This window comes from Ambystoma mexicanum, chromosome 2q, assembly GCF_040938575.1.
Source record: "Ambystoma mexicanum isolate Mex_15411 chromosome 2q, UKY_AmexF1_1, whole genome shotgun sequence".
NCBI lineage: Eukaryota > Metazoa > Chordata > Amphibia > Caudata > Ambystomatidae > Ambystoma > Ambystoma mexicanum.
Window position 1 is genome coordinate 1188954927 of NC_090924.1, and position 16473 is coordinate 1188971399.

The 16473-nt window shown below is 42.8% G+C and overlaps 1 protein-coding gene across 1 annotated transcript in view; it reads left to right on the forward strand.

Moving 5' to 3' along the window:
- Positions 1 to 16473, forward strand: part of PLXDC2 (plexin domain containing 2) — a 1961518-nt gene that overhangs the window by 1106402 nt on the left and 838643 nt on the right. The window lies entirely within an intron of this gene.

Sequence of the window (16473 nt, forward strand, 5' to 3'; positions counted from 1 at the left end):
GGAGTAAGCGCTTCTGCATGGTTTGTCCATTAATATCCTAGTACGGTGAGGTGAACACACTGAAATCTGTAGGTGGCAGGACTGCTTAAAAAGCAGTGGCCTACTGACTAAATCTGTAGGGTTGGCAAGTATGGGTAAATCCAACATACATTACTGTTGTAAACTGGTTCCTACATGCAGCAAATTGGCCAGTAAATATGTGGGTCACAATAAGAATGTTGTGTTAGGCTGCAACCAGACACCAGCAATAAGAGCAGCATCCTGATAACATGAGAGCCCGGACCCTGGATTTCTAGTATATGTGTAGCACTTCTGCTGTTAAAAGTGACACGAAAAGTAGTAAAGAGGGGCCACACACATATAATTCTAGATGGGTAGCAAAAAACGACAGGGTTTATTCCGTCAGCCATATCTGAGTGGCGTCAAAGACAGCTCGAGTTTCACTCTCGATGTATGTCAGATGTCACTCAGACCCCCTTGGTGGAATAGATTCCTATAGCCTGGGCTAGCCATCTGCCTGCCAAGGAAACAGCCTGTCATGCTTCATATTGATCATGGTCTGAAGTTAGGAACTCTATATTGTATGTATATTCTGCCCCGACCTAATCCGACCCTGCCTCAGAGGGCCTTCTCTTGCGTTCAGTATTGCAAAATCATTTTCACATATTGTTATTGATATATTACACAGACTCAATCATGGAACCATTAACTTTGTATTGGCGAAGTAATTACACATAATGTACGCTCGCACAGCCACTTTGTCATTGATTATATGCATGCGTTGTATAAATATGCAGTATATGATCAATGATCCATATACCTAACACTATTAAGTATCCTAACGTATGCATGTGTAGCTGGCATACAGCATTCAATTAAGCAAGACGAAGGGTCGTGTGTCTCAATGAATCCAATAGCTGTTCAATTATTCAACAGGGTAAATCCACAATAGTTCATTGATTGTACAGTGCTTGAAATGTGAAAACAAGAAAACATGGCCTCCATGATTTTCCTTACAATTTAAAACTGGCTTGTGATATTTTTAAATCACTTAACTGACACCATTTCGAAGTGTCTTGCAACTTGAGGTACAGGCTTTCTATGGGGTCGCTCCATGCCTCGATATCAAGCTGACTCAATATAATTCAAATCAATAACAACATAGTGAGGTCTCAAGAAAGGCATTGAATCAAGTCTGTAAATCTCCATTTTGACTTTCAGAGGATTCAAAATTCTGTTCAGTGCTCCTCAAGACAATAGTTCTCCATTGGTCAAATTGGAGTATGCATTTCACCATTGCCTATTGCACATGATCAACATAATTCCCACAGGAAGGAAAGAATGCTACGGAGCTATGCCATAAGGAACACACACACTATGTATACCAGAGTGAACACAGAAAGCAATATATGATGAATTGATCAAGGCAGAATGCACTTGCCAAATAAGAAAGGCATTGGGTTTAGAGCCTCATCAGCACCCCATAAAATATCCTGATGTGTGCTATTTAAGACTGGTGAACAATGGAATCTTACTTCTTCAGATAAGCTAGTGTTCTGGGGCCTCCTCCAAGGTGGGGACATCGGGCAAGTGCCCCTTTTACCCTCCCATAAAAACATCTCTGCCTAAAGGCACCTGCACAGTTCACTCACTTCAAGAGATGGACATTCACTGATAGGTGTCTCCCTAAATATGTGTACCTTGCACCAAAATATGTTCGCCAAAACTCCTATCCTTGAGGTGGAGAAAGTTATCCTTTCTCTTAAACCTTCAAGCTGCCAGGGGGGCATATGCCCTGCCCAACTTATAAAGGATGCGGCCAGGGATCTCTCCCCATTTATCTCGAAGCTTGTCAATGTCTCATTCATGTCTGGCATTGTGCCAACCAATCTAAAACAATCCTGGGTACTACCCTTGCTCAAAAAGCAAACCGTAGACCCACTTATACCCACAAAGTACCGTCCCATCACGACAGTACCTTTTCTTCTTAAAATTTTGGATAAGATTGCTTACAACCAAATCCAAACATTTTTGGAACAGCATAAACTCTTAGGAAAACGCCAATCAGGTTTCCGTCCCCAAAACGGCACAGAGACCACCCTCATTGACCTGAAAGCACAAATAGATGAATTACTAGATAAAGGAAAAATGTCTCTGCTTCTGCTGCTGGATCTCTCGGCTGCGTTCAACCTTGTGGACATTTGGGTCCTCTGCAGCCACCTAGACTCAGCGCCACACTTTTCCAAAGAAGCCATAACCTGGATCAAGTCCTTCCACAGCAACAGGACTATAAGGGTGTTCTCCCCTGCGGCAGCAGCCGACCCAATTCCCATCCTGTGCGGAGTTCCTCAGGGTTCCTGCATCTTCCGCACACTATACAACATATTTACCAACCCCCTCTTTGATGATCTGGACCTTCTTGGTATCACCTACACTAACTATGCAGATGATACCCAGATTCTCCTTCAACTTTCTGGGGATTACAGCGAGGATTTGGCCTTGGTGAATTGGGTGTACATCATCATTCAGGCATGGATGGCAACCCACGGTCTATGCCTGAATGATGACAAAACAGAGCTCATCATCCTAGGAACCCACACTAACCTCAAAAAACTGAGCGAAGACTACAGCTCATTTGAGATCGCCGGTAATATTATCAGGGTTTCCAAGGAAGTAAAGACACTTGGATTTTACCTAGACTCCACCCTCTCCTTCGACAAACAGGTGAAATCCATGGCATCTGCCACAGCCTACACCTGTAAGCTCATCAGAGCTTGCAAACACTCCCTTTCAGACACCAAATGCATTATCTTAGCCAGAGCCTTGATACTATCTGGGCTCGATTACTGTAACACCCCCTACATTGGCGCTAATAAATCCATCATCCAAGGAATTACAATCCTACAAAATAACACCTTGCGAGCAGCTCTCGGTGTGTCCAAAAGATCACACATATCCAGGATGAGACGCCATCACAACTGGCTGTCCACCCAAAACAAAATCCACTTCAAAGTGGTATCATTGGTCCATAAAGCTTTGAGCAACACCGCCCCAAGTTACCTCATGGACAAATTCCAAAAGAGACGCTCCACCCGCCCAGCACAAACCCCTAATGCCAAAGCCTCATCATACCAAGATTCAGGCTAGCCAAGGCTGGGGGAGGTAGCTTCCAGGTACGAGCAGCCCAATTATGGAACACACTGGTCCACCTTTTGCGGGAGGAGCAGCCATTTGTTAAATTTAGATCCAACTACATCAACCTGGTAAAACCTGCCCACATCTAATCCTCCAGTTCTATACCACCTAATCCCTAGTCTGTCCATAAGTGCTTTGGCTTTTACCCTTTGGGCACATCCTCACTCCTCTCCCCCGGACAGGTTATTGCATTTGCAGGGGTCAAGTCCTAAAAAAAGAAGTGGGGGGACTCATTAACAAACGCAATGAGATGTGACGTTGCCAAAAATTATCAAAGTGAAATATGCCCATTTCTTTTTTTTTATTGGTTTATTCAAACCTTTTAAAAAGACAGAGAAAACAAAGTTTCCAATAAAACAACATTTCCAATAAAAGAAAAAAAGAACAGAACAAGCACAAAAGTCCCAATATCCATCCTTTCATTTGATCTCTAAGTTTGGATCATCATTTAATGTCTATAGGATTTCTACCCCTCCATGCTCTGATTCAACACTTGCAGCTATTAAAAATTCCCTTAATTCTTTCAAGAAGAAAGTCAAGGCGAGAATTAATTTTCTATCAGTTCCATCAACTGCCACCAATTCTCAGCACTTAAAGTCTGTTGCTTCATAAGCGTTGTCCCCAAATGTTTTGTCCTTTGAGATCGAAGAGCAATGCAAAAAAGCGTGAGGTGTTTTAATGTCTCATCTTGCTGCATGCAGAATCTACAAGTATGGTCCATCTGGGTGTGTTTTGCCCAGATGCTTAGTCTGTCTTTGGTCCTAAATGCATTAAGGCAAAAACTCAATATGCACAATTCATTGGATTAACTTTTCATAACCAACCCAAGTGCACAGAACACATGGCATTTGCCTTTTATAAAACCAACACACACACAAACCAAGAGAGGTTTACAAGCATGCATGTTTTAAACTCCAAGAACCAATACTAATGTTTTCCCTACAACATGCAATACCGCAATGGGACAGATCACCTTGAGTCGGTTGCTATTTTTTGTATCAGGTTACATAGTGTACTGGTTAAGTGTCCACCCTCTGAACCTGAAGACCGTGGTTCAAGCCTGAGATTTGTGTTAATTCATAAATTCAAAGAGGACATTTGCAGCCTGATTCATGGAATTATTTGTGTGAAAAACACAGATTTCTGCAGCTTTCTGGCTGAAAATCCCCATACTTCACACAGGGATTTTCGGGCAGAAAGGTGCACATATCTGCATTTTTCAGGCAAATAATTCCATGAATCAGGCTGTCAGTGTTTCTCATTTTTGCTGGGCGGGACTGAGTCCACCCTCTGAAAACAGTGGGTGGACTCTGTCCACCAGCGTGTACCCTGGACTTGAGCTTTGTGCATTTTTTCCCTCCTGTGCATGCCTTTGCTGTCCGCCTTGTATTTGTATATATCTTGTACATATTATGCAGCCTGTTCATACATAATCTGTAATAGCCTGTTTATACTGTAATTAACTGCCTATACTTTACTCTGTATGTATCTCATAACTGTACTTAAGCCTCACATATCCTGTACTGCTGCGCCCAGCTACCCTCAGGTTTGGTGGGCATTATAAGTGAATAAAACAAACAAACAAACCTTTCGCACACCACAAGTATCACATCACAGTCAACACAATAGTCAAGCTGCACTAAGGAATTGTCTGCGCCTCCCTGCGCCCTAGTGCCACCCAAGGGCAAGTGTGCCGTTCATTCAGTTCAAGACTTACGCTGAAAGCCTTCTATCTCCTGCCCACCTGAGTGTCTGTAACATCTTCACACTGCGATTATCAATTGAGTGTGTAAGTATCAGTACAAGGTGCACTGAGAGATTCTCATATCCTCTCTGCATCTGTGTGTAACTCAAGGGCACCTGCACAGGATGTTCAATTCAATAAATATCATCTTGTGGTGTGACTCCCTCATTGTCTTGCTGTGAGTGTCGCAGTTCACTCAATTGAAAAGATGGACATTGATAGTTATTCCCTGCCTCCCTGAATGTCTGTAACGTTCTCCCAGACAGGGTTTACATCAGTGTGTCAACAAAGTTACACAAGCTGCGCACAATGATTCTCTGCTCCTCCCTGCACCAAGTGCCACCCTATGGCTCATGCACAGCATATTCGCTCACCTGTCTGAGGTTCTGTCACTTTAACCTTTCAGGTGTCACTGTTATATTCTATGAGTCTATATTCTATTGTTATATTATATGTATCCCATACAACCATAAGTTTACCACGCTCCCAAGATAATCTCACTGTCAGGAATTCCCTAACCGTTCACTGATGCCATTTGTGTTGTTAACTGGTGAAAACACTGAATGTGTCACACTGCACAGTCCAAAAAATAAAGAAATTCACTAAAAACATGTTTTAAAATCTGGGCTCTCCCACTCAACCACTCTGTCACTTTCCCAACTTCCCAAAGACTGCCTCCACAAAAAGCTCCTGCCTCTCCTAAAGCTGCCCAAGACTGCACAATGTGCAATGACATGGAACCCTTTTATAACCAGCGGTTTGAAGATGTCACCCGTGTGTCGAACTTTTCAAACCACCGGAAATTCAGGTGATTCGAAGTCTGAATGAATACATTTGGCCGGTCCAAATCTGCAGCTTCTGTGAAAGAAGTGTAACAATCAGCATGCCAGTGATTCTGAGGATGCTTGCACATACCAAAGGAGCTCCATCTTAGGTGGAGGAGGGAAAGGGTCATTTAGAGTCCCTCCTGGTTGGTTCCGAGTCATGCATACAATAACAATCATTACAATTTGGTGATTTATATAGTACTTCATGCTGCATTCTTCCTGCTTTAAGCATTGTAATATTCACTGTCAACGTTCTTACCCGATCCAATTCATTGGAACATAGAGTGGAAGGGTTGGGTTGGCCCAACTTGGGGATTGGCAGATGTCGCATGACATAACACTGTTCTCAAGGCAAGTCCATTATGCATGCAGTTCAGACGTGTGAACATGTGTGAATGTTTCCTGATTAAGGGGCTGATTCATGGAATAATTTGCGCCGGAAAACGGAGATTTGTGCGCCATTCTGCCTGCAAATCCCTGTCTAACAAATGGGGATTTGCAGGCAGAATGGCGCATAAATCGCTGTTTTCCGGTGCAAGAATTCCATGAATCAGCCCCTATAAACAGAGAGTCCAATGTGTTAACCCAATTAGTCAGTAAATACTCAACTGTATGAACGACTGTGGATAATAAAGTATTTTTTGTTGACCGATAGAGTTTCCTACATTATGCAAGAACCCAACTGTGCATTTATACTAAACGTAGTCCTGAAATGTATTATGAACAGACTTAAATTCCATTTGCAGTACACAATGAAGTACTGTTCGGTAAATATTGGCCTAAGTAATTCTGCTTTAGAGCAGTAGGCCTTGATCAAAGTTCATTGGATATGCTGAGGCGCTGATCACGCAGCTCTGCATGCAGACCATAGTGCAACACACGGGGGCGGGCAGTTTGAAAAAAGGAGGGCAAACATAGTACTTTGTTTAAATATAATTCAAGCTTATAAAGATGTTGTTCCATGAGGAAGTGTTTGATAAACACTAACATGGTATAGCAAAGCACATGTTGTACTTTAAAGTGTGTGCCTTAAGCATAACGATGCTCATTGTCCATGAGTATTCGCTAGTGCAGAGTAATAGATAAAAAAAAACAGTCCAGCTCTGAGATTCCTTTGGGTGAGGACGTAGCATTGACTAACACTTGGCAGGAAACCACTGGCTGTTACTTGGTGAGTGTGGAATGTCGAACATTTGCACCAAATAACACAGTTACAAACTGTCCTCTGAGCCTACTTTTATTTTTCCGGTTTGAAGAATTGCATTCCTTGTATAAATTAGGTGTACACGGGATTTTGTTTTAGTGGGAATGCAGTGTATGATTAACAGACCTGGAATGTGCATATTTATATTGCTAGTTTGTAATGCCAGATCAAGCTCTCACTGATGAGGCCAGAAAGTATATTTTTCATTCGCAGATGCTTTCATATTTTTTTCAAGAAAATGAACACAATCTATTTGTTGGCAAACACATAGGACAGTTTTAATATTTTCTAACTCCAACTTCATAATTTGAATAATATCATCATTCTGCGTGACTAATTTTTGCCAAAATGGGACCACAGTTTCAAAATCTATTCACCTGATGCTGGAATGTATGAAACTTCTAGGACGTTTTAAACCAGGAGCCCCACTGTTGTTTTAAGCACATCATTTAAGACACGTATACTATGCTTCTAAATATAAATATTGACACAACGACAGCTGTGGACTGGCAAAAAAAAAAAAAAAAACATTAACACTGCCGCCTGCACCCGACTTCTCTCCAGCTGTTTTTTTTACTTTGACTACTTTGATCAATCACCTTTGACTATGATGGCTAGGGCTGATGAAAGTTGTAGTCTATAACATCTGGCTGCAGACCCTTGATGTACATATTGGCATTTGAAAAGTGCAGTTCGTGTCGGAAGCGGCTACTCGATCACTTTCTTCTTTTCTTTCTTGCTAGCAGTGCGGCTTGACAGGTATTTGCACATTCCAGAGGGTCCCTTACTCTAATTCCATAATGCTTCTGTTGTCTGCTAACCAGCTTGGCTGACTTGCTCTCCTGCTGACGCTGGGGCCCAACTCTTCGCCCCTGAGGACTGCGCCAGGGCGAGGCAGAGACTGGCTACTTGGCGAACAGTGGTTGGAACCTGTTACACTATCCAGCAGTGTGGGAGATCAGGTATCCTGTGTATTTAGGAGGTTTTAGGGCGCGCTTTGGCAGCATTGCAGTCAGGAGGCAGTGAGTGCAAACCCCACCCTGTCTGACTCCTGCTCTGCCCCCTGCTGGACACTTTACCTCCTTTCTCCTTATCCTGGCTGGCCTGAGGGTGCTATTGTGACCATGCCATGGAATTCCAAGTCAGGTGTTGAGCCATACCTATGCCCTCCCGGTCCTGGCTACACATCCATTGGTGCATGAGAGACTGCGGGCCATGCGCCTAGCCTCCTATGTGTCTTATATTTTCATTCCAGCACTGTCTGTGTTCTGTGCACTACACTGGGCAATGCCAGTTGATGAATTGTTGCGGATGATGTGAGCCTCGTTTAAGGGCACTTGGACCTTTGTGACCCTACCTTAACTTTATTGCATACCTGGGGTGCGTAGAGGCTGATCTTGCCATAGGCCATGGCTGGACATTGACTATTGAACCCCTAGAATTGTTCTTCCTTTAATTTCTCCCTCTGCTTTTCTTACACCCGACCTGCTTCATTTTTTCCGTGTTGGGCATAAAGACAGGTATGGTGGGAGTGTGGAACGGTAAAACTAACCCTGGACTGAGGAGTGATGCAATGGGGAAATTTGACCGCATTAAACCCGTTAGAGGTAGGGTGGCTACCCGTGCATCCAAACAACCATCTCGCCCACATCCACTCAATAAAAACAAATTCACAAATCAGCTGCTTCCCTTAACTAAGCATGGTATTAATAAAACCCAGAAAATGACCAACTACTTTGAATCTAAACATACAATGGCCAAGAGTGGGAGCGATTTGATTATGAAACCAGCGCAGCAGTGTGATGTTCATACTGTGAACCTTCAGCAAATATCTTTCTTAATAGACAATAATCAATCACTGATTAATTATTGTCTAAACTTGAAGAGGCTTTCCATGGCACCTAACGAATGTAGTCAAATTATCACTGAGAACTCTAATCTATCATATGCTCCCAGCCTGGAGCAACAGGTAACACCAGAATGTTCCTACTTTTCGGTGAGTGAGGAGGAGGAATCATAGTTTGCCCAGGAGGTCAACCCAAAATGTACTAATGGGGGTCCTACAGCTGCTATAGCCCCCCAGCCAGACACTATTTTGGCTAAACTGAATGCGCTCTTCTCACTCTAATCTAAATTGGCAGAAGATCACCGATAGATTAAGTATGTGCTGGAACAGATCCACAAATTTACGGAAGCCCAGCAGAATATCACCAATGTAGTGCCTCATCCTGTTAGGGACTCTGATGTTATTGTACCTGCTGAGAAGAGCCTTGGCCAGGAAAAGGAGGCAGCTTTTGTTCCAAACAAGAAAGTGCTCCTCCACCCTCTGGCCCTCCAGGGTACACAGTTAAGGGTGACAGCATCCTCAAGAAAACAAGCCTTACATGCAATTGAAGTGGAACAGTCAATTCTGGCCATCACTGGGGTTTCACCCAAGAAGAAAAAGAGGCAGAGGATGAGGTGAGGGGGTCGGTCAAGCGTCCTTTCTGCTTGAAAAATGGGGAAACTCCAGTTAAGGTGCCAGCTCTGAAATCCTTTTTCTGACAGTTGCCAGATTCCACTCAGGTACCTTATATGTCTGATAAATATCTAGCGGTTAACAGCTTACCCAATGGAGTTACCCGACAGGTGATAATTCATGGCCCATCGGTTGGAAAGCGGGCCACTATTGATCTAAGGATAGATAAGGGTCCTCCCTCTACCTTTTCTCTGGAGCCATAGATCTGATTGGTGACTCGACAAACTCTAACATTGAGGCACAGCCCAATGTGCTAAACATGAGATCTAGCAAACAGGCTCCCTCCCTGCTGTTGACCAAGTTGGCTCATGACGGCCGTCCTAACTCACTCCAAGCAGCTTGGCACACATGTGTGAAATTTGGGAGTAGATCCAGGGCAAATGGGAAGATGTCTACAGATATTCACCTAAATAATGCCAGCGCTAAGTTCATCAAGATTGTGGAACGAGAACCCGATATGTCAAGTCCCTTCTTGAATCGAACATGGTTGCTCCCCTTGTTGCAGCTTGTCCCTGACCTACGCGGTCTTACCTCAGAGGAAATACTGCCCTAAGAGCTGCCCCCTTATCACAGTTCCACATACTGGGCACTGGTGAAATTGGCCTCCTCCCTGATTGTGGATTGTGTTTGTAAAAATGCTTCCTTGCTCTATGACTTTGATATCCATGCTTTCTACCCTGCCTTCGACCAGTTTACTAGGACACATATGTTGCATATGTTACAGGAGGGTCCTGCCAGCCCTACTCGTACATAGACTCAGGAAGAGATCCACAATCAAGAGTCTATTCCACCTAAGGGGAGAATGATCGGGTCATGGGCACATGTCCCTTTAGTGAACTGAACTCATTAACTTATATCTGATGTGTTTACATTACTCTCTTAGAATACTCATGGACATACCTAATTCCTGACCAACCCCAAGGGCACAAAGGAACTATTGTCAACTCATGTACTCTGCCTTTGGGAAACGTGGCTTACGTCTTCCTTTTTTCTGATTTTTTTTCTTTTTTTTCTGCCTTTCTCCTCCCCCCTCTTCCGGACGACCTAAAGGTGAGGTGTGTATAGGTGTTAGATGTGATCATTCTTTGGCACCTTCTCATGCAGTAAGGGATGAGAACAACTTCCTGTTAGTCTCTGTTAGTCTCTATATCAGACTTTCCTGCAAAGGATGGTGGTACATTGGTGACTACACATTATGACCCCCATTGTGTGAATGGCTGGATAGGTCGAAGGCGGTGGGGCATTACACTTATTGGAGACTTTAATGTGGATTGCTCTGAAGGGTTTGGGTGCCCCGCTGGAGGTCTAATGGGAACTGTTACAAATAAGTGAGATATGGAGTGGTGAGAGGTTCTCTCAACTTTTGACTTGAGTCCAATGTGGTAAGCCGTAGCAGAATTTGATGTTATATTTGTAAACACGGCTATTAAAAATCTGTCCCCTCAATTTTCTACTCATTTAGTTCATATGAGTGTTCATGCCACAATAAGGATGGCCTGTAAAAAAGTTGATAGTAAATCTACGGAGTGCCTCAGGAACAATCCTCAGGTCAACTCATCGGGCAATAGATTACTCTGGTTTATGGCCAATATTGACAGTGTTTATCAAGTGCTGAATAGGGAAAAGCTTCCAACAGCATTGGTCCTTGACAGATGTAATTGGGTTATGGGGCTGCTAAAGGACGTTTTATGGTCACAGGGCAATAAGCAATTGACCATGCGCATTAAATCCTTTAAGAAGGATACACCCTATGATGCTTTAATTGCTGCTCAGAATACACGTTTCGACACATTAAGCAGAAATGTGCTAAATAGCCAGCGAAATGCAGTAAACAACTTAACCCCCTAAAAAATCAATACCGGGCATAGCTAAAGGCCATACAATTAGCTATACTTCTGCAAGATGGGATCTTCTTTGCACTTGGATTTGTACTCATGATTCCAAGAAATGTTGGCATATGCTGGGCACCTTTCGAAATAATACAGAGGCACATGAAGTTTGCTGTGTCGTTTAGGCTGATTGGGGTAGATACAGCTCTAACCTTTATTTTTGCCAAGAGGAACCGAGTGGCACACTGACACCTATCCCCATGATCAAAACCACTGGCTAGCATCATGTGGCCAAAGCAGACTTGGCGGGAATGATTTTGAACTCCGAATCCTCTCTAGCTGTTGGCCCTGATGGGCTCTGTAATGCAGTAATGAAGCAGGCTCCCCTATTTTGTGATCATTTCTTGAAACAGCTCTTCTTACATATCTGTGAGTCTGGGGTGATTCCACAATCTTGGTGAGACTCGATCTTGGTCACAGTTTTTAAACAGAACTCGTGTGATGACCCCTCCTGTTTTCAATTACTAGCTATGCTACACTGCAGCTCAAAATGATTTGCAGGCCTATTATTACAGCTGGTGAACAACAGGTCTGAAAGAGAAAAATTATTTGGTCTGCATCAGTCTGGTTTCAGAAAGGGTTTTGCCACATCCCATTCCATCTGTATTCTTCAGACAGTCATTTTGCACACTTATAAATATCCTGATATGCCACTGTCTCTATGTTTTATAGATTATAGTGCTGCCTTTGACAGTGTGAATCGAACTCGACAAATTGGTAGCATGGGGCATAGACGACACACTGTTGTACTTTGTTAAACTGCTGTACTCGGACACCAGGGTCAGGGTTCGACCAACGAAAGAGGGCACTCTGACAGGGTCATATCCCCCTAATATAGTCCTTAAGCAGGGGACCCCTATCATATAACCTTTATGTGTCAGAGTTACAGCAGTCTTTTAAAGTGGCTCATAAATTTCCGCCTCGATTTGGAGGAAAAGAAACAGTCTGCCTTACGTAACCAGATGATACGGTGGTCATGGACTGGACTGCCATGGGGCTTCAGCCTTCATTAAATGCGTTACATGCATATTCCAAAATGAATAGTTTGAAAATTAATCTAGTGAAGACCAAGGTCATGATCTGTAGCAAAAAGCTGAAATGCAAAAGGAGTCTTCTATGGATCCTGGATGGAGTTCACCTTGATCCCGTAAATGAGTGTAAATATCTTGGTGTGCAGGTTTCGGCCTCTGTCTTTGGCCCATTTGGTGGAAGGGATTACCACTAAAACCTGGGCCAAATGGTGGGCGATTAGGAGGGTCATCATTGATAATGGGGGGCAGATCTATTGAATCTTTGGTTATAGCTTATAGGGTGTCAATTATACTGACCATATTATACTCCCTAGAAGTCTTCCAACTGAAGGCAGTGTTGTGGCTTCCTAAACCTGAGGCTAAAATCCGGTGCTGTAGTCTTAATCTACCCACTTCCATACCAGTAGATGCCCAGCGTTTAGAGCTGGGCTTTCAACCACTCTTGTCTCAATGGAAAGTGGCAGCATCCAAGTTTTGGGTTGAAATCAAATTTAATTGGAGCTCCACTTCTTCCTTGCTATATTTAGCACAGCAACATGGCAATCTCTGCTCGAAAAGCATTTAGTTTCAGGATTTAGAGAACATGGTGGGCTCACACTGCCTAGACATTAACTTGTCCTGCTCCAATATATGCACTACCCCCGTAATTTTGAGCAGGCTTAGCTGCAAATCCTGCATCCATGATCGTATTGCATGCCTTAATAAATTAGTGAAATTGAGCAGGTATGCAGTGTACTGTCAGCGGGGCCAATCTGGAGATGCTCTGCATAGATATATTGTTACACTATTTCTCCCAGGTCTCATTAGATTCATACTCCACCTCAGATTAGATATACTTCCAGTTTTGGGATACACGTGGTCACGGAAGGGGATGATAAGAAAGGAGTGCCTTTGCCGACTATGTCATTTTCAGGTAGAAACAGCATGTCATGTGCTTACTGACTGTCGGGTTCTAAGTGCTCTTAATACACGGGGCTATGCTAAATTTGTAGATCATTGTTTAGATCAGTTCTGGAGGATGCTCTAGTGTGGTGATTCATATGTTATTGCTGTAGCTACCTTTCACAAATGGCTTAAGATTAAGGTGATGTATCCTTTTTTAATTGACCACTCATCTGAAAAAAAAGGATGAATGAATGTATGAAGGGATACATTTTAGTATATTGTGTAAAGTCCCAAATGAAATGTAATTCTTGGTTGTTTCTTGATGAAATAATGTTGTTTTTAAATGACATTTTACTATGTTTATGGATGTTCTATATTTGCAAAAGGATTTAACATCTCCTAAATGCACAAAATAAAAATAAAAAATACAAATAAAAAAGTGGCATTCCCCTGCCACATCAGATTTCAAAATCCCCCGCCTTTGTCCCCAATAGAAGGAACAACATGTACCCAAGATAATGCTGACTCACTCTTTCAAAATGGGTATATAACTAAAAACCTCCTACGTTGAGTGGTTTCTTGTAAAGTTTTCTCCCTCCGATTATATCATCATTTCAACAGGAGAAAGTTCAGTTCTCTTGGATCCTTAATGGTTCTATGTTATGCTGAAACCTATCAGAATAAACTCTTCTACAAATGCTCTGTCTCGGGATAAGTGTTCACTAAATCATATCCAAATCATACCGGACAATGTGATCAGATTGCCATGATAAGTGGGCTACTGTTCACCCATCCACTATTCATTACATTTCTAGCATTTCATGGACCAGGCCATACCCAGAAGGTTTCCATGCAGGTTGTATTCCAGGGGGCATAGCCCTTTGATCTCCTTTTGTTTCCTCCTCACCATCATGGCATTCACATGGGTACATTAAACTTTTAGCTCTGCAGTGATTTTTAGCATAACAACTGTACTTTCAAGACTTAGCAGTCAGGTTGTCGGATGTAGGATAATGTAAAAAACACCCGATCTTAAAAGGGTCAGCGTGAGAATATTTGGTGCTCACTATGCAACAATTTACATGCACCTTGATTTAGAACATGTGTCTCCAACCCATCGCTATTACGATGTTTTGGACTATGACTCCCATGTTCACTCAACATTGACTATGCTGGTTAGGGTTGATGGGAGTTGTAGTCGATAAGGGATAGAGAGTCAACGGTTGTAGGTTGCTAATTTAGAACATAAACCAAACAAGACAAAGGTTAACTACTTGATCACTAACAGCTGAGGGATCTGGAAAATCCAAGAAGAAAGGTGCATCTTCCTGGCCCACATGAATGCCCTCCCTGTTGGCTATTTGCTACTTGCTGCCTTTTCTACATCACTCCAAATGTCTCTTTCTTTATTTTCACAGTTCTGGTTACCGCTGTGGTGGGGAAAATGTGTACTCTGGAAAATGTTCAGCACCGGAAGACCACTATTATAGTAACCGGTAGCTCATAAATAGACAGTACATTAGAAATAAACACTACTATAAAGTAATGATATGCACAATGTTTTATTAGATCATAATGATGTGATTAGTGGCTCATATAAGGTAGAAATTGATTGCCACACAAAAGAAAAGGCCTGAACGAATAGAATGCCATGAACAACGGTTGCAGGCTGTAACACATTGGTATTGCTGCTCTCAACATTTTCTTACACAAAATATATACACCCAAGAAGTCGAGATTGAACATAATGGATTCATGCACTGCAGTAAGAGCTTGTCTTTGGTTTCCTTGGTTGTTGTTGAAAGTGCTGGAGAGAAGACAGTAACAACAGAGTTGGGTGAGATGGGAGAATAGTCTTTGTGGCAGCTGGTGGACTAAGGGAGGGTGGTGGCAGCAAGCGGGCACCAGAGGGCAGGAGTGGAGAATGTGGATGGGTAGATGAGGTTTTGGCAGGATAGAAAGAGCCAGCAAGTAGGTTTGAAGCTGCATGGCAGTCTTGCCTATACCAATGTATAATGCCTGACATCTAAGCAACTTGCACTCCCAAACCAGGCCTGTGTTTATGAAACTAACAAAAATGCAATGGCATTTATCGTCCTTAAATGACCAATAGGAGGTGGACATTGATGCACTAATTAAGATGATTGTGTTTCAGAAGAGGGCTGTATTTCAGAGAATATGAAATGTTGACCAGAAAGCGTATTGGGTCAGTCCTGCCCCAATTCTCTGTTGCCAGTTATAAAGTTGGTGATTTCATGAGTCTTAGTTGATTCTTAGTCGGGACAAGTGACATGTCTGAGATTGGAGTGTGTCCCTAAAGCAACAAACAGATAATTCTGACCAGATACCAGATTCATAATTGTAAAACCTATGTAGTGTCTAACACTAGCCCATTGCTTGTGTTTGAACACATGCATTGGGCAAAAGCTTCAATCTGGTTTAAAGAATGGTCAGCCCATCTACCGCAGGTTTCTTAGAGGATCATTAGAGGTTTCCTGTAAAGCTACTGGACCAGTCTTACACAAGACCAAGGAAACATCAGGACCTCCTTCAAGGGTACAATATTTCTAGAGCTACTGTATTGCCCTGCAGTGCTGCAACAATGCAGTTTTATCCAACTGTACACCCTTCTACTCTCTAAGCAGAGTCTTCTGTGTATGCAAATGGCAGGTGCTTTTATATTGGGAACGTTCAAGGCATGGCATCTGGCTCATTATAGAGAAGCTTAACAATTAATCAAGAGAACAGTTTACCAAGTAACCTGGAACAGGTTTGAATGGAAACATTGTGGGTTGGTGAATAATCTAAGTGCCTAATATTTCCAATAAGGTGTTCAACTCACCCTGGCCAAGTGAACCTCAGATGCAAAGTGATAGGTAGGGTGGGAAGGGGGGACACGTTTCCTCTATATTTAGTCTTCCGTTTCTGACATGGGAACACCTCTGTAAAGGGGTAAAGGGATGCCTTTGCTGTATATCATAGTGAATAAGCAAGTGAACTGAGCAGTGAATAAGATAAAACACGCCTTTCACTCAACCTCCCATTTCAGGCACAAGACAAAGTGATAATTGCAAAGATGGGGCCTAACGGAATGTTGGGGAATTACATTGATGCTGAGGCAGCTGAGGAAAATCATAGTAATTGGCTACAACTATCACACCCATTGATACCACTTGACAA